Here is a 22,559-nt window from a genome sequence, read left to right on the forward strand (position 1 = left end):
CTGTCGAGACCCCCTTTCAGCTGGCTTCAGACGAAAGGGAGGGAACTGCTTCTTGGCAGTCTCTCGAGAAACTAAGCAAAGTGTTTAAAGATACTTTCTCAGCTTGACATCAAGGCACAAAACAAAAACCTTCTTGCGTCCTCTCAACCCAAAAGCCCTTTGCCGCTTTTTGCGTTATGCAGGGAACGACGTCTGCCCAGATCACTTTTGTGTCAATGCAAATCGTAGTGTGCCCTCCGTTTTAATGTTGGCTGTGCTGGCGTGCTGCTTCTGTCTGTGAAACTTGAATGTTCTGCTTCTTCACACCAAATCGTCGGCGGGGGTTGAGCTTGTTAAATCTTTGCGCATAGCGCTCCTTTGGAAGTACTTTGTCCAAGTTCAAAAGCGATCGTGGGATTTACTTCATGCGTGCCAAAAAGCATGCCTCGCACGACAGATTTAAATGGGGAATGGAGCCTGCTTCTTGCTGTTTTTCCTGTGGTTGCAGTTACAAAGTTGATCGTGCTTTCACATTCTGTTAACAGTATTCACTGGCTGAGCTTTATCACTTGGTTCGTAAAGGAATCTCTGCTTCGGTTCCAGAAAAGTCATCTGTGGTGTGTTTTTTTCCGTGCCCATGGCAGTCTTTTAAAGCTGGTAGTAGTGGCGGCGAAGTTAATTTTTTATCCTCTTTAAAAGAATAAGGACGGGCTGGGGCGAGCTCCATTTACCACTCTTTCAGCTAACCGCCGAACTCCCGATTTGATTACACTGCAGAGCCACAGGCGCCTCGCTTTTCTCCATTCTCTGGGTCAGGGTGAAAAAAAACTTGCTGGTATTAGCTGGCCTGCTGGGAGCACCTCTTCTTCACTGATAAGCAAGATTTGTGTTTCATCTTTCTCAAGCTGTATAGATTTCTTTCAAAACAAGTTGTTCCAGAAAGGAAACGAACACTTGCATTCACCTGAATTAAAAGGCATGGGATTTGCCCGTAAGGATAAATTCTGTACAGTAAGACAGGAAGAAAGGCACCGCTGGGAATCGGACCCAGGATCTCCTGTTTACTAGACAGGCGCTTTAGCCAACTAAGCCACGGCGCCGGCAAAGTGCTGTCCTTTGACAGCCACATGGACACGTCTCAACTGCTCTGAGACATCTGCATTCGGTGTGCACCGAGCCTGCTCGCCTTGCAAGTTTCCTCATTTACATGCGATAGCTCCACCACTAAGAGAAAGGATGAGAAATGGCTTTTATCTGGCACTTTTCATGTCAGAGGATCTCAATCTGCTTTCCGTGTACAAGAGGATGTCCAACTCATGTAGCTAAAGACGTAGACGACAGTGCTCCACTGAAATCTTGATCTCACAACCCTCGGCATGACTCCGCTGTGTTCTGCTTTAGACAAAGGGGGGAAAAGACTTCTTTCATCACACGTTTTGCACTGTTTACGGTGTTTGCAGTGCTCTTTCTTAAATGAAAACCAGGAATCGGCACCATATGAGGTGAGACTAGATAATATTGGATCAAGTAGCCTCGCCATTCCATGCGTGACGTGCGCAAAGTGTAATTCCTGTCTTTATAGTGTGCTTGTTAGAGACTTAGCTGGCACCCAGAGCGCTTTAAATCCGGGAGTCAGCAGCCCAAGACAATAGAGCTTCCTTCGTCTATGTTTTTTGCGTGATGGGGGAAACCATGCGTGTGCTGCAAACGATCTTAGTATCGAAGTGCCGTCCCACATAACCGATCCGAACAATCTGCTTTACAGAGGAGCACTGCCGGAGCTTATCGTTGGCAAACTGAAGACCAGGCTGACCTCTTCTGTGACTCTTGAACACTGAGTCTCAAGGTTGTGAATTCAAGCTCCACGCTGGCGGGAAATTCCATAGGTAATGATCACATTTTCTTGCATGCTAATCAAAAGAAATATTAAGAAACTTTTCCCGATACCAGTTTTTTACAAAAGTAAAGGCACACGGCACATGTGTGCCACATCACGTCAGAGTTTAGTGACAACTACCTCAGAGATTGTAAGCTGGGTAGTTTCAGATCAGATCACTTTTTGTATCAAAGGTTCAAGCAAACCCGAATACTTTTGCAAGAGACATTTCAGAATCCCAGTCAAATCCAGTACGATTGCTGGATCCTTTGAATTCGACTGAACTATAGCACAGATCTGCAGTCCACCATTAGAATACTGTGGGTGTGCTGTATAAGCCATACCGCCCAAAATAGTTCTAAAACAGGAGAAGCATCCTCGTTTAGGAATGTGGTATAAAGTGAAATGGTCTGGGAAGAGTCCTACGTTTGAACAGTTCAAAATAGACGTCAAGGGGTATTTACGGACTCTTTCGAAATGTAAGAACAAGCTGTGCGGACCTTATCTTTATTTACCTTGTGTAATCGTTTTTCATAAAGTGTAATTGTATTATAGCATGTGCCCCTGACGATTTTCTTGATACGTTATATGTGCTCTTGTTTGTATTGTATGTAGTTTTGTTGTTCAAATAAAACGTAAAAGACACAACTTTCCGGATGCGGCTGCTGTAAAAATAAAATGACATCAAGGGTGCTGTACGCAGAGGTCTGAAACCTGCTCCACAGAAGATCTTTATCCAGAGGTGTTAAAGAAGTCGAGATCTCGCCATGAGAGGGGAAGCATCTCAGAAAAAGCAGGTGCAGTCGGTTCCACGGTCATAACGCCACTAAGTCGGGCGACAAGAGCAAAACCCACCCGGCTTCCTCCGGGCAAGTAATGAGACAAAGAAACAACACACAGCGGGTAGCGTGGCCGAGCGGTCTAAGGCGCTGGATTAAGGCTCCAGTCTCTTCGGGGGCGTGGGTTCGAATCCCACCGCTGCCAGGTGCTTCTGTCAAGAACCCCTTTCAGCTGGCTTCAGACGAAAGGGAGGGAACTGCTTTTTGGCAGTCTCTCGAGAAACTAAGCAAAGTGTTTAAAGATACTTTCTCAGCTTGACATCAAGGCACAAAACAAAAACCTTCTTGCGTCCTCTCAACCCAAAAGCGCTTTGCCACTTTTTGCGTTATGCAGGGAACGACGTCTGCCCAGATCACTTTTGTGTCAATGCAAATCGTAGTGTGCCCTCCGTTTTAATGTTGGCTGTGCTGGCGTGCTGCTTCTGTCTGTGAAACTTGAATGTTCTGCTTCTTCACACCAAATCATCGGCGGGGGTTGAGCTTGTTAAATCTTTGCGCATAGCGCTCCTTTGGAAGTACTTTGTCCAAGTTCAAAAGCGATCGTGGGATTTACCTCATGCGTGCCAAAAAGCATGCCTCGCACGACAGATTTAAATGGGGAATGGAGCCTGCTTCTTGCTGTTTTTCCTGTGGTTGCAGTTACAAAGTTGATCGTGCTTTCACATTCTGTTAACAGTATTCACTGGCTGAGCTTTATCAGTTGGTTCGTAAAGGAATCTCTGCTTCGGTTCCAGAAAAGTCATCTGTAGTGTGTTTTTTTCCGTGCCCATGGCAGTCTTTTAAAGCTGGTAGTAATGGCGGCGAAGTTAATTTTTTATCCTCTTTAAAAGAATAAGGACGGGCTGGGGCGAGCTCCATTTACCACTCTTTCAGCTAACCGCCGAACTCGCGAACTGATTACACTGCAGAGCCACAGGCGCCTCGCTTTTCTCCATTCTCTGGGTTAGGGTGAAAAAAAACTTTGCTGGTATTAGCTGGTATTAGCTGGCCTGCTGGGAGTACCTCTTCTTCACTGATAAGCAAGATTTGTGTTTCATCTTTTGCAAGCTGTATAGATTTCTTTCAAAACAAGTTGTTCCAGAAAGGAAACGGACACTTGCATTCACCTGAATTAAAAGGCATGGGATTTGCCCATAAGGATAAATTCTGTACAGTAAGACAGGAAGAAAGGGACCGCTGGGAATCGGACCCAGGATCTCCTGTTTACTAGACAGGCGCTTTAGCCAACTAAGCCACGGCGCCGGCAAAGTGCTGTCCTTTGACAGCCACTTGGACACGTCTCTACTGCTCTGAGACATCTGCGTTCGGTGTGCACCGAGCCTGCTCGCCTTGCAAGTTGCCTCATTTACATGCGATAGTTCCACCACTAAGAGAAAGGATGAGAAATGGCTTTTATCTGTCACTTTTCATGTCAGAGGATCTCAATCTGCTTTCCCTGTACAAGAGGATGTCCAACTCATGTAGCTAAAGACGTAGACGACAGTGCTCCACTGAAATCTTGATCTCACAACCCTCGGCATGACTCCGCTGTGTTCCGCTTTAGACAAAGGGGGGAAAAGACTTCTTTCATCACACGTTTTGCACTGTTTACGGTGTTTGCAGTGCTCTTTCTTAAATGAAAACCAGGAATCGGCACCATATGAGGTGAGACTAGATAATATTGGAACAAGTAGCCTCGCCATTCCATGCGTGACGTGAGCAAAGTGTAATTCCTGTCTTTATAGTGTGCTTGTTAGAGACATAGCTGGCACCCAGAGCGCTTTAAATCCGGGAGTCAGCAGCCCAAGACAAGAGAGTTTCCTTCGTCTATGTTTTTTGCGTGAAGGGGGAAACCATGCGTGTGCTGCAAACGATCTTAGTATCGAAGTGCCGTCCCACATAACCGATCCGAACAATCTGCTTTACAGAGGAGCACTGCCGGAGCTTATCGTTGGCAAACTGAAGACCAGGCTGACCTCTTCTGTGACTCTTCAACACTGAGTCTCAAGGTTGTGAATTCAAGCTCCACGCTGGCGGGAAATTCCATAGGTAATGATCACATTTTCTTGCATGCTTCTGTAGGGTTTGGGCATTTACTTGGACAATTATTAATTGTAGCAGTAAATCACAAAATTGATTCTTTTGATGGCTTTAGAATCCAACCATGCAATATAACTCAAACAACGCACACACACAGGTACTAATACACGAGGATACATTTATTAATACATAGAATATGCATATAAACAGATCTTATCGAGAGGGTTATCAGAATACAAAAGATATATATTCAGTCAGTTACAAATAGTTACATATATCAAGAGGACATACATTCAGTATATCATTCATTTAGACCGTTTCGTAATTGAACTTGGTTATAACTTCTACATTAGATACTCAAAACAAGTACATAACTCTTGTTGGGATAACAATTGAATTCTCGAGCAGTAATGCAGTGAAGTTGAATACTTATCTAATCTCTGGGGATTCAGATCTCCTGCGGGCACAAAGAAACAGTTGCAGGCTGTTGCTGTCCAATCTGCGCTCTCTGGCTCGGTGCCAGGCTGTGCTGTGCGGCTTGTGACGGTGCGCTGCTGATGCTCTCTGAATACTAGCTAGTTAGTTTTGGCTGAAACTAGCGAAGTTTGTGCACAGGAGAAAAGATGACTGTGAGTCCCAGCAGGTCAGGAAGAAGACCAGTTCGTTCCTGATGAAGCGCTAGTTCTGAATAGTAATTCAGCTGTCCACAGTTCTGACCTTTTCACCAGGCCTGCTGCTGGTGCTAACCTCGGGTGGATCCTCTGGTTACTCTCTGGCAACCTCCGCTCTCGACTCTTAGAACAAAGGAAAGTTCTGGCACTGACACACTGGCCGTTCCGTGGTTGTCCGGGCTGAGTCTCAGGATGGTCAGGAAGTGCGCTGCGAGAATGTCCTGCCCTTGGGAGCCTTCTGCTCCTGGGCCGTCCTGCCCTGGAATTCTCTTTTGAATTCCCTTTAGAAAAGTCCACAGAATTCTACACTTAAGGCTCTCTGTGTTGCCTGTTTTTACCTGGAAGAACTTCAGCTCGTTGATTGGCTGAAAGTTCCATGGGCATCAGAGTCCCACGTGGGTTACTCGGCCCTACCAGTCCCTGATTGGTTGATCAAGTAGAGATATGAGTCACTTACTCCTGACACTTAGGAATGCAATCCAGATGTCCATCTGGCACTCCCTAGACAGATAGGCGCCAATGGATGCCTATTGATCATGATAGCCAGGCTTAGCTAAGTGCACCCCCCTTTGGGAGCTGTCCCTTATCAAAAGAAAACATCTTTAAATCAGCCTGCATGAATAGTTTCTCTGTGGCTGCACCACAGAGATGAACAGAGAGATGAGGCCTCATTTGGGAAAGCACTGAAACACTTAATTCTGTCTTATTAACAAGCATTGCCGCTACACTGGGATAGGACATTCCACACTGGAGTATTATTATTGAGAGACAGGATCACTGTCTGTTCCCCAGGCTGGGGCAGGAGATCCCACACTGTATCATTATTATTGAGAGACAGGCTCACTGTCTCTTCCTAAGGCTGGGAAAGGAGGTCTCACGCTGTATTATTATTATTATTGAGAGACAGGTTCACCGTCTGTTCCTCAGGCTGGGACAGGAGATCACACACTGTATTATTATTTCTGAGAGACAGGCTCACTGTCTGTTCTTCAGGCTGGGGCAGGAGATCACATTGTATTATTATTTTTGAGAGACAAGCTCACTGTTCCTCAGGCTGGAACAGGAGATGACACACTGTATTATTATTATTGAGAGACAGCCTCAGTGCCCCCCAGGCTGGGTCAGGAGATCACACACTGATCTATTATTATTGAGAGACAAGCACACTTTTTGTTCCTCAGACTGGGACAGGACATCCCACACTGGATTATTATTATTGAGAGACAGGATCACTGTCTGTTCCTCAGGCTAAGAAAGGAGCTCACACACTGGATTATTATTATTGAGAGATAGGTTTACTCTCTGTTCCCCAGGCTGGGACAGGAGATCACACACTGTATTAATAATATTGAGAGGCAGGCTCACTGTCTCTTCCTCAGGCTGGGACAGGAGGTAACACACTGTATTATTATTATTACTGAGATACAGGCTCACTGTCTGTTCCTCAGACTGGGACACGAGATCACACACTGTATTTTTATTATTGAGAGACAAGCTCACTTTTCCTCAGGCTGGGACTGGAGATCACACACTGTTCTATTATTAGTGAGAGACATACTCACTGTTTGTTCCCCAGACTGGGACAGGACATTCCACACTGGATTATTATTATTGAGAGATAGGTTTACTGTCTGTTCCCCAGGCTGGGACAGGAGATCACACACTGTATTATTATTATTATTGAGAGACAGGTTCACTGTCTGTTCCTCAGGCTGGGACAGGAGATCACACACTGTATTATTATTATTGAGAGACAAGCTCACTGTTCCTCAGGCTGGGACAGGAGATCACATTGTATTATTATTATTGACAGATAAACTCACTGTTCCTCACTGTTATTATTATTGAGAGTCTGGCTCCCTGTTCCCCAAGCTGGGACAGGAGGTCACACACTGTATTATTATTATTATTATTGAGAGACAGGCTCGCTGTCTGTTCCTCAGGCTGGGACAGGAGATCACACACTGTACTATTATTATTGAGAGACAGGCTCAGTGTTCCCCAGGCTGGGACAGGAGATCACACACTTTATTATTATTATTGAGAGACAGGCTCACTGTTTGTTCCTCAGGCTGGGACTGGAGATCACACACTGTTCTATTATTATTGAGAAACAGGCTCGCTGTCTGCTCCTCAGGCTGGGACAGGAGATCACACACTGTATTATTATTATTGAGAGACAGGGTCACTGTCTGTTCTTCAGGCTGGGATAGGAGATCACGCACTGTATTATTATAATTGAGAGACAGGCTCGGTGTCTGTCCCTCATGCTGGGAGAGGAGATCACACACTGTATTATTATTATTGAGAGACAGGTTCGGTGTCTGCTCCTCAGGCTGGGACAGGAGATCACACACTGTTGTAGTGTGCTCTCACGAGGCACCAGTTCTGTAGGGGTTTGTGCATTTACTGGGACAATTATTAATTGTGGCAGTTAATCACAAAATTGATTCTTTTAATGGTCTCAGAATCCAACCATGCGAGATAACTCAAACAACGCACACACAGGTACTAATACACGAGGATACATTCATTAATATATATAATATGCATGTAAACCAAACAGATCTTATCGTAAGGGTTATCAGAATACAAAAGATATATATTCATTCAGTTACAAAGAGTTACACATATCAAGAGGACATACGTTCGGTATATCATTCATTTAGACCGTTTCGTAATTTAACTTGGTTACAACTTCTGCATTAGATACTCAAAACAAGTACATAACTCTTAGGAATTACATTGATATCAACTGGTTGGGATAACAATAGAATTCTGGAGCAGTAATGCAGTGAAGTTGAATACTCTTCCGATCTCTGGGGATTCAGATCTCCTGCGGGCACAAAGAAACAGTTGCAGGCTTGTTGCTGTCCAATCCACACTCTCTGGCTCCGTGCCAGGCTGTGCTGTGCGGCTTGTGACGGTGCGCTGCTGATGCTCTCTGAATACTGGCTAGTTAGTTTTGGCTGAAACTAGCGAAGTTTGTGCACAGGAGAAAAGATGACTGTGAGTCCCAGCAGGTCAGGAAGAAGACCAGTTCGTTCCTGATGAAGCGCTAGTTCTGAATAGTAATTCAGCTGTCCACAGTTCTGACCTTTTCACCAGGCCTGCTGCTGGTGCTAACCTCGGGTGGATCCTCTGGTTACTCTCTGGCAACCTCCGCTCTCGACTCTTAGAACAAAGGAAAGTTCTGGCACTTGGACACACTGGCCGTTCCGTGGTGGTCCAGGCTGAGTCTCAGGATGGTCAGGAGGCGCGCTGCGAGAATGTATTGCCCTTGGGAGCCTTTCTGCTCCTGGGCCGTCCCGCCCTGGAATTATCTCACAGCCCTGGAATTCTCCTTTGAATTCCCTTTAGAATAGTCTTGGAGCTCTGTGTTGCCTGTTTTTACCTGGAGGAACTTCAGCTCGTTCATTGGATGAAGGTTTCATGGGCATCAGAGACCCACGTGGGTTACTCTGCCCTACCAGTCCCTGATTGGTTGATCAAGGTGAGATATGAGTCACTTACTCCTGACACTTAGGAATGCAGTCCAGATGTCCATCTGGCACTCCCTAGACAGATAGGCGCCAATGGATGCCCATTGATCATGATAGCCAGGCTTAGCTAAATGCATCCCCATTTGGGAGCTGTCCCTTATCAAAAGAAAACATCTTTAAATCAGCCTGCCTGAATAGCTTCTCTGTGGCTGCACCACAGAGATGAAGAGAGAGATGGGGCCTCATTTGGGAAAGCACAGCAACACTTAATTCTGTCTTATTAACAAGCATTGCCGCTACAATTAGTAGAAAGAAAGATACAATGTTTTGAAAATGTAATATGTTTTAAAGGATTAAAGGGAAAATAAATACTTTATATACGCAAACTAATTCAACTGAGCTCCTCTAAACAATATCGCCTGAAGAATTGCCAAAGCACAGTGTATCAATTTGGGTGACACTGGGGGAAAAGGATCACAAGATTCTACACATTCTCACAATATTATACGCACGGAAACCAATATTTACCACTAGGATAGAATGCAGCATAGAACAGTTGGATAGAAGGTTAGTGTAACTCTATAGTGCATCACAGAGGTCAGTCTCTTCCCCCTCATTATGCAGGCTGACTTCACTGTCCTCCAGCGATAGTCAGCTGTAATCACTGATGCAGACATGATGTTAATACTCTGACAGCATCTTGGCTGATTTGGTTAAAGTGTTTTCCTATTAAACAGGAGATTCTGCGCTCAAATCCCAGCAGTGTCTTTCTTCCTGTCTTGTCTTACAAAATGTATCACTATGGATGATTACATGCAGCTTGATTTTGTTTAATGCAAGTTTTCATTCCCTTTCTGATGGCTCTCTACAGTAATTTTTAAAAGTACTAATCGGGATGGATTACTGTACATATCCTCAGTAAAGGGGAATATATAAGTAGTGACTATCCAAATTGCATTTTTGTGTGAAACACATTTCAGAAAATCGAAAACCAATTTTCAAAACTCACAATAACAAGACAAAGGCAAAACATAAGTTCACTTTCACTTTATGCATATTTACCACAACCTTGCCTTCTGATCATAAAAAGTCTTAATTTTAATATAGCAGTTTTAAATGGGACATTCAGAACATGGCATATGAGAATATATGGTTAACCGAGGATGAGCAAAGGATGATCGCACTTTCTGCTTATTGCTATGAACCTACCCCTGGTTATAAAAATGTCTCAAAATTCTGACACTGAGGTGTGAGACACAATGTAACAGGCTCTCATAATCCCGAAATACAAGAAATTTTACTGTAGCGTTTTATAAATTTGACCCTGTGAACATTGCATGTCCCTCCTTACTCATTACCAAAACATCTCAATGTCCCGACGCTATGTACATTTGTAATTACAACACTTCACTGTTTCATTTATGAGTTGTGACATTGTGAACATGGCATGTTAAAGTATATAGAAAATCTAGATCAGAACAGGCTAAATGCAATTCCTAGTGATTTATCATTTTCTTACTTTCTAAATGAAAAAAAAAAAATTTTCAGTGATTATGACACTTCAGTATGACATAAAATATGCTTCAATGACAGAATAAATAATAATAATAAATAATCATGGAAAAAATACCCAAAGTGGACATTCATAGTTGTGATTATAGAATGTTAGATATCGGGTGGGTAGCTGCGTCAGCATGCGTAGGCTGCAAAGGAACAAGTAAAGGACTATTCCAGCTGAAAAGAGAAGAAAAGAATCACAATGTTTCGGCTGTGGAGCCTTCTTCAGTTGTGAGAAAGACAGGGCAGTAAGCAAAGATAATTTTCTTTTTATCTTTGCTGAATGCAGTTTATCGCTGATGACATCAAAGACATTAGGGACATTAAGGAGTTTTTACGGCTAACAGCTCCACATCAACTTCCTTTCATAACTTTCATAACTAACCTCATCAGATCCTTCAACTCTTTTCTTGGGTGAATATGGTTTTCTGGGGAGTTGCGATGTTGGGCATACAGTAACTGGACATTTCCCGGTGATTCTGACACGTGTTAAGCACTCGCATTTCCTGCAAATATTAAAATGGTAAAGGTTTCGCTGAGAAATCCAATCGACCTTTGCGAAGACAATGTTTACATCGCAACAGAAACCCGTCCTTTGGTGGACTCAAACCACCGACTTTTCAGTTAACAACCGAATGCGCCACACAGACGGAATGGTGGATTCGTGTCTCACATCACAACTTTCCGGTTAAAAAAAAATATTTTTTTGCCAGCTGGCAATATTTCTTCTGCACTGATAATCAAGAATTGAATTTAATTTCTCGCAAGCTGTGTGAATTTCTTGAAATACAAGTTTTCCAGAAAGGAAATGAATACATGCATTTAACGAAATCAAGCCCTTTGTGATAGTCCGAAATGGTACGTTATGTACCACAAGATAGGAAAAAAAAACATGATTGGGATTTTAAGCTACTGTACGTGACCTATGGTACCAGACCGGGGTAAAGTTAGCTTGAAGTTCGAAAACGATTTTGGCACGCCTGTAGCGTTTACACGAAACCTCTTAGAATCGCGAAAATACTTGCTTTGTGCATAAAATACATTGTGAATGCTTTCTCAGCCTTTACTTTTTCGTTTATATTACATTTTTTTGGACCAAGCACGAATATTCTTTTGTCCATATCTTCGCAACGGAAGCACAGAACGCCTTCAAACCAAATGCATTTTAAAGACCACGACGTGGATATTTCCACAGCCTCTACATCAAAGTATCAGTGAGCTAATTATCTTTTTTTAAACCTCCGGTTTTTCATCGATGAGTAATTACGCACTAACTGGAACCCGGGGGACCGCTGTATACACAAGTTCACAACGCGAGAAATACTGTTCAATACGGCTTCATGCGAAAAACCCGTATATGACCATAGGAAGCATAACTGTGCAGTCTCCAATTACCCAGACTGTAAGCACGGGAATAAAGCTTTGTCTGAATTCTGAAACCCTTCCTTTACGTCCTGTTTTCATTCAGGTAAGAGTCAACTATATGCAAAATACTACTGACAGCAAGAAGATTAAAATATTCTTTACTCAGCAGCTTATTAAACACAGCTCCCATGATGTTCAAACCGATTTTTTACACAGAACACTGACACAGCTTTGCGTTCTGAATCTCTTTTTCTCGTGTATTTATTTAATGTGGCACAATGTACTGGGATAGGGGTATTCTGTTCACAAACCAATAGCATTTAAACCACAGCACCCACAATGCTGCAAGTAAGTGTTTTGCACACTAAGCAGAGAGCGATGTCTTCCTCGTTAGTATAGTGGCAAGTATCCCCACCTGTCACCCGGGAGACCAGGGTTCATCAGGACATGCATTGAAGTGAAAGCAGGATGCGCTGCGACATCCACTGTGCAGACCCGCCACACTAAGAGGTGAGTGGGTCTGTTCGATCACAGCGCTAGGCGAATCCCTAAACAGTGTGCGTGGCAACAAACGAAACGGGCCTGTTTCCGCCCGGTTTCGATCCGGGGAAATCGGGCCCAGTAGTGGCGGGATCTGTACAGTGCATGTCGCAGCGCTTCAATGTGCTTCCTGATGTCCTACCCCGAGTGCAGAAAAGACAGCATCCACAGCAACAACAGCTCAGGTCTCTGCACAGGAGCTAAGCTGCCCTCATCTCCTCTGCTCTGCGGCTCCTGCGGAGTGGAGTCCTGCCTGGAGCCGTGTTTGCAGGCGGCGGCTCCCCGCGCCCTGTCTGGGCGTCGTGTCCAAGAGCTCCTGGGAGGAAGAGCGAGCCCTCCCACTCGGGGGCTTTTCCACGGTCTGTGTGAGGAGGGGCGGGTGTGTCCAGTAGCTTATCGAGCGGAAGCCTGGGGCGGCGGAGAGCTGTGATCGTGCAGACCTTGAGGTGTCACCTCTTTGTCTGCTTTCCCGCCCCCCCTCCGCCCAAGCTCTGCTCCAACGTAGCCCGGCAACCCCTCACACCTGCACGTGTCACAACCTAAGGTGCGGTCATGAGACACCCATGGGGTGTCGTTCTGTTCTTGCTAATTGTTTCCTGCCCGTCGCAGGCAGGAGTCCATGCGAGGAAGATGCGCTGGACAGAGCTCAGAGGGCGCAGCTGGGTGGCTTTCCTTCTGAGTGACGTTCCTGCAACACTCTCCCGCTACTCTTGGTGCGCTCATGCCACAACACAGGAAGGCTGGAGCAGGTGGCTGTGGGCTTTGCGCACTGCCGAAATAGCTCAGTTGGGAGAGCGTTAGACTGAAGATCTAAAGGTCCCTGGTTCGATCCCGGGTTTCGGCATTTTGTTTCATCGCGCCCTTTGTTCCTCTCTCCAGCGCCACCTGCCTAAAGTGACGCGTCCCTTTCTCAGCCCGAAACGCAAGGGAGACACCAGCAGCAATCCCTACAGGTTTCCATAGTGTAGCGGCTATCACGTTCGCCTCACACGCGAAAGGTCCCCGGTTCGAGACCAGGCGGAAACAGCCTCGTTTTGCACGCGTCTGTACTTCACAGAGGTCTTGAGCGACCGGTCATTTGTTCCCAATGTATTTCCGGTGCCTTCGTGCACTCTTGTACCAAACGCACGTTCCTTCTATACGCGGAGCCGATCATTTGCAATTGGGCTGTGCCGACAGACCAGGTCGAGCTCTGTCGGCTCAAAAGCAGCGCAGGACCTGCAAGAACAACAGAAAGATTAGCATCCAGCGGGGGCCTCTTAGTGAGCCCAAGAGCTCATCAAGAATCGGCTCCAGCAACAGGGCTGGGCGCATTGTTCCATTCTCCGCCCACTCGGTGTAAACAAGTCCCTCCTGGTCTCTGCTTGAAATGCACTTTCCTGCGTTTGCTTTGGTGTAACTGGCTTCCCCTGCATGGGCGAATGTGAAGAAGATCCTTAGTAAGTCATTGAAGAAAACCGAGAAGAGGTCGGAGTGGCCTCTGTCGTTCATCAACGATCCAGTCAGGCAGTACTCCTCTGTAAAGCGCCGTTCGTTCACGTCGATTGGCTTTTTTTTGCCTTCATTCGTGCGAGTAGTAAAAGCAGACGCCCCTATTCTGCCGTGACCCGGATTCGAACCGGGGTTGTTGCGGCCACAACGCAAAGTACTGACCACTATACGATCACAGCGAGTTACCGAGACACACGCGGCAGGGTGGAAAGGGCTGTGCTCTCTTCGTGTGACATAATTCGGAAAAGTCCTGACGTTGCATTTCAACTGAGCCCCAGTATACATCGACCCTTCGACACTCTGAGTGACAACTCTCTTGCGTGTTTTCTCATATTTATGTAGTTTGCTTGCATGATGCCGGGAACAGCATGGTTGTTCGCTGCCATATAGTCTAGCGGTTAGGGTTCCTGGTTTTCACCCAGGCGGTTCGACTCGGTTTTGCCTCCTGCTTTCCAAAAGATCAGCACCGTGTACGAAAGAGCCGCATTAAAACTACTCGAACGTGCAAAACGTGCGAGAAGAGGGGGCGCTTGTTTCCAACCGAAACTTCTCGCGTGTGAGACGAGCTGATCATCGCTGTGGGAGGGTTACTCTGGTAGACAGGGCTGACCTTCGGCAATAGGATTTATAGTCTCCAAGATGATATTTGCACTTTCTGGAGAGGCGATTTTCTCCACTTCAGTAGCCCGATTTCGTCGATTGCGTGGAGAGGGCTGTAGAATGTGGCGCCGCCTTTCCTGCTCCGTCCATGACAGGCGTGCTGGTCTCTGGAGAGAGAGCACGGTCCATCAGCGCACTCCAATAAAGGCACTGGAAGCAGCTAAATCGCATTGGCGAAGCTCAGCGCTGGGCCGCTGGGCACGTCTTACCACCGTTTCCGTAGTGTAGTGGTTATCACGTTCGCCTCACACGCGAAAGGTCCCCGGTTCGAAACCGGGCGGAAACAGACATCTTTTGTCGCCAGGCACAAAAGGGGATTGGGGATTCGCCTAGCGCTGTGATCGAACAGACCCACTGGACCCACCTCTTAGTGTGACGGGATCTGCACAGTGCATGTCACAGCGCATCCTGCTTTCACTTCAAGGCGCGTCCTGATGCACCCCAGTCTCCCGCGTGACAGGTGGGGACAGGTGACAGGTCCTATACTAACGAGGAAGACATCGCTCTCTCCGACCCCCGGCATCGTGTCCCGACCCACCGTGCTGGAAGCCGACGCGTGCTGTGATTCCTTTACGGAGCAGAAATGACAACCGAGGAGCCGAGAGATCATTTCAGCATTTCGCGTCTGAACGGAAAACACAAACGACCAACTCGGAATGACTTGCCTTTGACGCTTCTCAAAGCGTTCTTTGTGCATCGAACAGACCCACTCACCTCTTAGTGTGGCGGGATCTGCACAGTGCATGTCGCAGCGCTTCCTGCTTTCACTTCAATGTGCTTCCTGATGTCGAGTCGACTGCCGTGCGGAGGCTCTGAAAGCGAGAGCAATGAAAAGGTGCACGACGCTGTGAAAGAAAACAGAGAAGTGAAAGGCAGTCATTTCTCTAAGGAGGTGAAAGAAAAGCTACTCCCCGTCGGGGAATCGAACCCCGGTCTCCCGCGTGACAGGCGGGGATACTTGCCACTATACTAACGAGGAAGACATCGCTCTCTCCAACCCCCGGCATCGTGTCCCGACCCAGCATGCTGGAAGCTGACGCGTGCTCTGATCCCTTTACGGAGCAGAAATGACAACCGAGGAGCCGAGAGATCATGTCAGCATTTCGCGTCTGAACGGAAAACACAAACGACCAACTCGGAATGACTTGCCTTTGACGCTTTTCAAAGTGTTCTTTGTGCACGACGACTGCGCCGCCTAGCAGATACAAAGGGGTTGTACAACTTTGAACTAGCAAATGGAAGAGGGCTAAGCCCCCTCTCTTTTAGCCCAGGTTCGATCTGTCTCCCAGAATCACCAGGGCGCACACACACACACACACCCGTGCCGTTGAAGTGCTCTGCTTCATTTCTAAGTGCAACTCAACATTCACTCCTACCCCGAGTGCAGAAAAGACAGCATCCACAGCAACAACAGCTCAGGTCTCTGCACAGGAGCTAAGCTGCCCTCATCTCCTCTGCTCTGCGGCTCCTGCGGAGTGGAGTCCTGCCTGGAGCCGTGTTTGCAGGCGGCGGCTCCCCGCGCCCTGTCTGGGCGTCGTGTCCAAGAGCTCCTGGGAGGAAGAGTGAGCCCTCCCACTCGGGGGCTTTTCCACGGTCTGTGTGAGGAGGGGCGGGTGTGTCCAGTAGCTTATCGAGCGGAAGCCTGGGGCGGCGGAGAGCTGTGATCGTGCAGACCTTGAGGTGTCACCTCTTTGTCTGCTTTCCCGCCCCCCCTCCGCCCAAGCTCTGCTCCAAAGTAGCCCGGCAACCCCTCACACCTGCACGTGTCACAACCTAAGGTGCGGTCATGAGACACCCATGGCGTGTCGTTCTGTTCTTGCTAATTGTTTCCTGCCCGTCGCAGGCAGGAGTCCATGCGAGGAAGATGCGCTGGACAGAGCTCAGAGGGCGCAGCTGGGTGGCTTTCCTTCTGAGTGACGTTCCTGCAACACTCTCCCGCTACTCTTGGTGCGCTCATGCCACAACACAGGAAGGCTGGAGCAGGTGGCTGTGGGCTTTGCGCACTGCCGAAATAGCTCAGTTGGGAGAGCGTTAGACTGAAGATCTAAAGGTCCCTGGTTCGATCCCGGGTTTCGGCATTTTGTTTCATCGCGCCCTTTGTTCCTCTCTCCAGCGCCACCTGCCTAAAGTGACGCGTCCCTTTCTCAGCCCGAAACGCAAGCGAGACACCAGCAGCAGTCCCTACAGGTTTCCGTAGTGTAACGGCTATCACGTTCGCCTAACACGCGAAAGGTCCCCGGTTCGAGACCGGGCGGAAACAGCCTCGTTTTGCACGCTCCTGTACTTCACAGAGGTCTTGAGCGACCGGTCATTTGTTCCCAATGTATTTCCGGTGCCTTCGTGCACTCTTGTACCAAACGCACGTTCCTTCTGTACGCGGAGCCGATCATTTGCAATTGGGCTGTGCCGACAGACCAGGTCGAGCTCTGTCGGCTCAAAAGCAGCGCAGGACCTGCAAGAACAACAGAAAGATTAGCATCCAGCGGGGGCCTCTTAGTGAGCCCAAGAGCTCATCAAGAATCGGCTCCAGCAACAGGGCTGGGCGCATTGTTCCATTCTCCGCCCACTCTCGGTGTAAACAAGTCCCTCCTGGTCTCTGCTTGAAATGCACTTTCCTGCGTTTGCTTTGGTGTAACTGGCTTCCCCTGCATGGGCGAATGTGAAGAAGATCCTTAGTAAGTCATTGAAGAAAACCGAGAAGAGGTCGGAGTGGCCTCTGTCGTTCATCAACGATCCAGTCAGGCAGTACTCCTCTGTAAAGCGCCGTTCGTTCACGTCGATTGGCTTTTTTTTGCCTTCATTCGTGCGAGTAGTAAAAGCAGACGCCCCTATTCTGCCGTGACCCGGATTCGAACCGGGGTTGTTGCGGCCACAACGCAAAGTACTGACCACTATACGATCACAGCGAGTTACCGAGACACACGCGGCAGGGTGGAAAGGGCTGTGCTCTCTTCGTGTGACATAATTCGGAAAAGTCCTGACGTTGCATTTCAACTGAGCCCCAGTATACATCGACCCTTCGACACTCTGAGTGACAACTCTCTTGCGTGTTTTCTCATATTTATGTAGTTTGCTTGCATGATGCCGTGAACAGCATGGTTGTTCGCTGCCATATAGTCTAGCGGTTAGGGTTCCTGGTTTTCACCCAGGCGGTTCGACTCGGTTTTGCCTCCTGCTTTCCAAAAGATCAGCACCGTGTACGAAAGAGCCGCATTAAAACTACTCGAACGTGCAAAACGTGCGAGAAGAGGGGGCGCTTGTTTCCAACCGAAACTTCTCGCGTGTGAGACGAGCTGATCATCGCTGTGGGAGGGTTACTCTGGTAGACAGGGCTGACCTTCGGCAATAGGATTTATAGTCTCCAAGATGATATTTGCACTTTCTGGAGAGGCGATTTTCTCCACTTCAGTAGCCCGATTTCGTCGATTGCGTGGAGAGGGCTGTAGAATGTGGCGCCGCCTTTCCTGCTCCGTCCATGACAGGCGTGCTGGTCTCTGGAGAGAGAGCACGGTCCATCAGCGCACTCCAATAAAGGCACTGGAAGCAGCTAAATCGCATTGGCGAAGCTCAGCGCTGGGCCGCTGGGCACGTCTCACCACCGTTTCCGTAGTGTAGTGGTTATCACGTTCGCCTCACACGCGAAAGGTCCCCGGTTTGAAACCGGGCGGAAACAGACATCTTTTATCGCCAGGCACAATAGGGGATTGGGGATTCGCCTAGCGCTGTGATCGAACAGACCCACTGGACCCACCTCTTAGTGTGGCGGGATCTGCACAGTGCATGTCACAGCGCATCCTGCTTTCACTTCAAGGCGCGTCCTGATGCACCCCAGTCTCCCGCGTGACAGGTGGGGACAGGTGACAGGTCCTATACTAACGAGGAAGACATCGCTCTCTCCGACCCCCGGCATCGTGTCCCGACCCACCGTGCTGGAAGCCGACGCGTGCTGTGATTCCTTTACGGAGCAGAAATGACAACCGAGGAGCCGAGAGATCATTTCAGCATTTCGCGTCTGAACGGAAAACACAAACGACCAACTCGGAATGACTAGCCTTTGACGCTTATCAAAGCGTTCTTTGTGCATCGAACAGACCCACTCACCTCTTAGAGTGGCGGGATCTGCACAGTGCATGTCGCAGCGCTCCCTGCTTTCACTTCAATGCGCGTCCTGAGGTCGAGTCGTGTGGTGTGCGGAGGCTCTGAAAGCGAGAGCAATGAAAAGGTGCACGGCGCTGTGGAAAGAAACACAGAGAAGTGAAAGCAAAAGGAGGTAGAAGGCTCCTGACAGCCGCTTCCTCTTCCCCCCCTTGCATTTTTCCTGTCTTGTTGTACTCGCTGACAACGACAGGAAGAGGAAAACGGAGAAACCGTTTTTTATTTGAACAACAAAAATAAATATTATACAAAAAAGAGCACATATGACGTATCAATAACATCGTCAGGGGCACGTGCTATAATCCAACTACACTTTCTGAAAATTCTACTATCCAGACAAATGTACATGCTGATCTACGGGCTCCTTTCTTCACTGAGCTGCTCATTTGAAATCCAGAAGGCAACACAGACGCGCTCTTATACCAAGAGCCAAACCTGGACCGCCTGGGTAAAAAAACAGGAAACCTAAGCACTAATCCATAGTGACAGCTTTTGAAAAGAAGCTCTAATATTCACAAATACGAAGACAAGGTTTAAAATACTCCATAGGTTTAAAATTCAGGAATATGAATGGTCAATTGTTTACAATTGGAGCTTTTATGTTTCGTATGATTTAGTGACTTTTTTTTACAAAAAAACAGCACACCTAAATGACAAAGCCTTAGAACTACAGAGAAAAACAAATTGCGTTTAAAGTAAGTTTAAAGGCTCGAGATAACAGTGCAATATAAACGCAAATGTTTGTCGTCTTTGTGGCGCTTACTTTTTGTTGCTTTATCGAATTTCATGCAGTTTATTTCTGACATAAGACATAACAAGCTTGTGTATTTATGACAAAAAAGCAGGGCAACAATTTTCATCGACCTTGAAATTGAAATTGTTAAAAAGTAAGTTAAATGCACATATAGTAAATATATTTTCTCATATAATGGTGTGTTTTTTTTGTCTAAAAATTATTCATGAATGGTTTAACAGACACTTTGCATGATTAAAACATATATTTATGAATCTTAACGTTTTATACAATAACGTTTTATTGTGAACATGGGCCCTGTTTATCGATATCACCAGTACAGTTCTGGATTTTATTCTGCCTTCCTACGCACATATGAATTTTCTTTCACTCAACAGCTGAAAGTGGTACTGTAACTTATTAGCGCCAGAGAGAAAAAGAACGTTGTTGGCTTTTAAATGATGAACCATTTGCGTTTATACAAAATGACAATGCGTTGTCGCAGACATTTGGACATACTCTGTTTAAACACCTGTTGTTTTCTCTAATATTGGCTCCTGTACTTCGGACCATTTGTGAGAGGAGAAGACACTGAAAAAGTCGTGAGAAAGTGGATTTTACACCTGCGCCAGTGCTGTAGTGGTATCATACAGACGCCCATACAAATCCATCACAAGCTGGAAGCTCTGGAAGGCAACATAAAAGATTGCTCTGTCCGTTGGTGGATTAGGTATGCACGTTTTTTTCAATGTAAAATGTAATGTACAAAGATCAAATTTGATTCAAAATCCACGAGAGGAAGGGAAGATATCACTTAAAAAAAATAAGAACTGAATATTTGGGTCCGGGGCCTCATACTTATCAAATTATTAAAATAATAGTTATTAAAATATCAGATTGTGTTTCTGCAACATTTCGTGCACAGGACGCCGTATCACAACGAGGGCTTTACACGCAGTCTGGGGTATTTTCCCCTTTTATATTTTTGCCACTTTATATCGAACCTGTTACACTCCCAAAAGTGCAGAGTAGCTTGTAAATAAAAATGTACAATTCACCGCTGGTATAAACAGATGTGGGCCTTGTTTGCCTTTGTAAGCATTTGTTTAAAAAATAAGTTCACAATACGTTAAAAACACAAAAAACACAAATTTAATAATATAACGATACAAAATCAATACCAAATCATTATGCCAATTAAGTACCTATCCTTTGAAAACAGAGAACACCTTTATATCTACAAAAAAAAACGTGACATTTGTATATACTTTTGAATTACAAAGCAGACAGAGTAGTCCCTGATTTCAAAGATCAGATTTTGGCCAAAACAAGACAATCAGACGGGAGTTGAATTTGGAACAAGAGCCTCTGCTTCTTGGTTTATTGAGCTTTTGATCAACGTCTGAGTGAAAAACATTTGCTATTTCAACTCTTTGATTGAAGTACACAAGAAGCACATTCCTCCAAGCCAGAGTCAAACCAGCAACCTAAGGATGCTTCGCTATTTCCACTACAGTCCTCTGCTCTACCAACTGAGCTATCTGTTTCTAGCACATACTGCCCAATGTTGTGCAATGTTTCAGGTGATTTAAATCACAGTTCGACATCAAGTTTTCAGCTCGTTTCCTTAGTCTTGTTTACCTTGAATTTAAGCCATGAATCAGGTTTCTACAGTATGAACTTCCGGAGATATTACAAAATGTTTGATGGGGCATCAATCATTCCAGGCAGATATTGACACCTTTTTTTCTCGAGGGATCATATTAAACATTTCATTAGTCTCGAGAGGAGGATCACCATGAGACACAAAACAAACAGTTTCATTCTGTCTTTATTAGAAAGTAGCATTTGTGCTACATTAATAATATTTTCGTGGAAATAAAGAAGTTGTAAATTTTAAAAATTTATATTTGAATCAAAATGTGGTTTTGAGTTAAATATTAGCGTGTTCATAGAATTAGTTTGTGTTTGTCATTAATATATATATATATTGCCATGTTACCAGAATTTGTAGCTGAAGTTTAATACTTGTGTTTTTTATGATGATTAGCCATTTTTTTATTATAATATTGTATAAAATGCATAATTTGAACTATATATTTTTCAGGGGTGAATAATTGTATATTCTCAGAATAAATTTCTAAACCAAATCATTGGCTTGATTTACTAGTTTCTACACCTATGAGACCTATCTTTGATGTATAATAGACCTTTAACTATATAGGTATAATAATCCTCTAAATGTATCCGTATAATAAAACTCCAACCATTTATGTATAATGGACAAACTGTATAATCAGAGATGTGTAATTGACGTATAATGATATACGTATATTAAAATTTCATTCTAGACCAATTACGGACCACATTTATACATCTAAGGTATGCGTTTAATCAACGTACTGCACATCAGGAAAATAAAGTATATGGTCAGTAGAGGGGTTGTCATATTTTTTCTGTTAATCAAACATAAACAACAATTATGGACAACCATTTTTTGCCAAGGTTGTGAATATTATAATGCCTTCAAAGTCACATTTAAACTTTCTGTAAAATTAAAAAAAAAAAAAACAGAAATACAAGCGGGCACTAATTTGTGTTCACGATACTCAAATGTAACAAATCCTGCTCTGGAAATTCTCTTCTCCCCTTGTGAGCCACAATCCCACCAAAAGGTCTCTGTGTGTCTCTGTTTGGGAGATGTCAAGATGCTGAGCCCGTGCTGTGCTTCAGTGGCGGGTGTAGAAGACACGCTGTTGTACACGGAATGCAAATTGAGCTCCTTGGACATGAAAACTGACAGATGGTTAAACCTTCTCTCAATAAACAGGAGATCCTGTGTCCGAAGTCCTGAGGTGTCTTTCTTCCTGTCTTGTCATACAGAATGTATCATTAAGGATGACCACATATGGCTTGATTTTGTTAAATGCAAGTATTTATTTCCTTTCTTGGAACCACTTGTTTTTCGAGAATTTCTAACATTTTGTGAAATATGAAATAGAAATCTTGCTTATCAGTGCAGAAGAAATACTGCCAGTTGGCAAGAGAACGACACCTTTTTTTTCTTTAACCAAAAACCTGCATAGGGAGATAAAAATCCAATTGAAAAAATCCACTTGAGAAGTTTTCGTTGGGGAGGATGGTTGTGGAAGGGCAAAAAAATCCATCTGTTCCGTTACGAACGGCGAAGGT

The 22,559-nt window shown here is 45.6% G+C and overlaps 1 protein-coding gene and 10 non-coding genes across 11 annotated transcripts in view; 7 read left to right on the forward strand and 4 right to left on the reverse strand.

Moving 5' to 3' along the window:
• The window catches only part of LOC138243434 (uncharacterized), a 421,149-nt gene that overhangs the window by 383,926 nt on the left and 14,664 nt on the right, over positions 1–22,559 (forward strand). The window lies entirely within an intron of this gene.
• On the reverse strand, positions 1,006–1,079 carry trnat-agu (transfer RNA threonine (anticodon AGU)). Its single transcript has one exon. It is a non-coding gene; the product is annotated as a tRNA-Thr (tRNA).
• On the forward strand, positions 2,758–2,839 carry trnal-aag (transfer RNA leucine (anticodon AAG)). The gene has a single exon. It is a non-coding gene; the product is annotated as a tRNA-Leu (tRNA).
• On the forward strand, positions 13,100–13,172 carry trnaf-gaa (transfer RNA phenylalanine (anticodon GAA)). The gene has a single exon. It is a non-coding gene; the product is annotated as a tRNA-Phe (tRNA).
• On the reverse strand, positions 13,927–13,998 carry trnah-gug (transfer RNA histidin (anticodon GUG)). The gene has a single exon. It is a non-coding gene; the product is annotated as a tRNA-His (tRNA).
• trnav-cac (transfer RNA valine (anticodon CAC)) lies at positions 14,693–14,765 on the forward strand. Its single transcript has one exon. It is a non-coding gene; the product is annotated as a tRNA-Val (tRNA).
• Positions 15,387–15,458, reverse strand: trnad-guc (transfer RNA aspartic acid (anticodon GUC)). The gene has a single exon. It is a non-coding gene; the product is annotated as a tRNA-Asp (tRNA).
• On the forward strand, positions 16,485–16,557 carry trnaf-gaa (transfer RNA phenylalanine (anticodon GAA)). Its single transcript has one exon. It is a non-coding gene; the product is annotated as a tRNA-Phe (tRNA).
• Positions 16,667–16,739, forward strand: trnav-aac (transfer RNA valine (anticodon AAC)). Its single transcript has one exon. It is a non-coding gene; the product is annotated as a tRNA-Val (tRNA).
• Positions 17,314–17,385, reverse strand: trnah-gug (transfer RNA histidin (anticodon GUG)). Its single transcript has one exon. It is a non-coding gene; the product is annotated as a tRNA-His (tRNA).
• trnav-cac (transfer RNA valine (anticodon CAC)) lies at positions 18,080–18,152 on the forward strand. Its single transcript has one exon. It is a non-coding gene; the product is annotated as a tRNA-Val (tRNA).

Source organism: Lepisosteus oculatus, chromosome 14, assembly GCF_040954835.1.
Source record: "Lepisosteus oculatus isolate fLepOcu1 chromosome 14, fLepOcu1.hap2, whole genome shotgun sequence".
Lineage (NCBI taxonomy): Eukaryota > Metazoa > Chordata > Actinopteri > Semionotiformes > Lepisosteidae > Lepisosteus > Lepisosteus oculatus.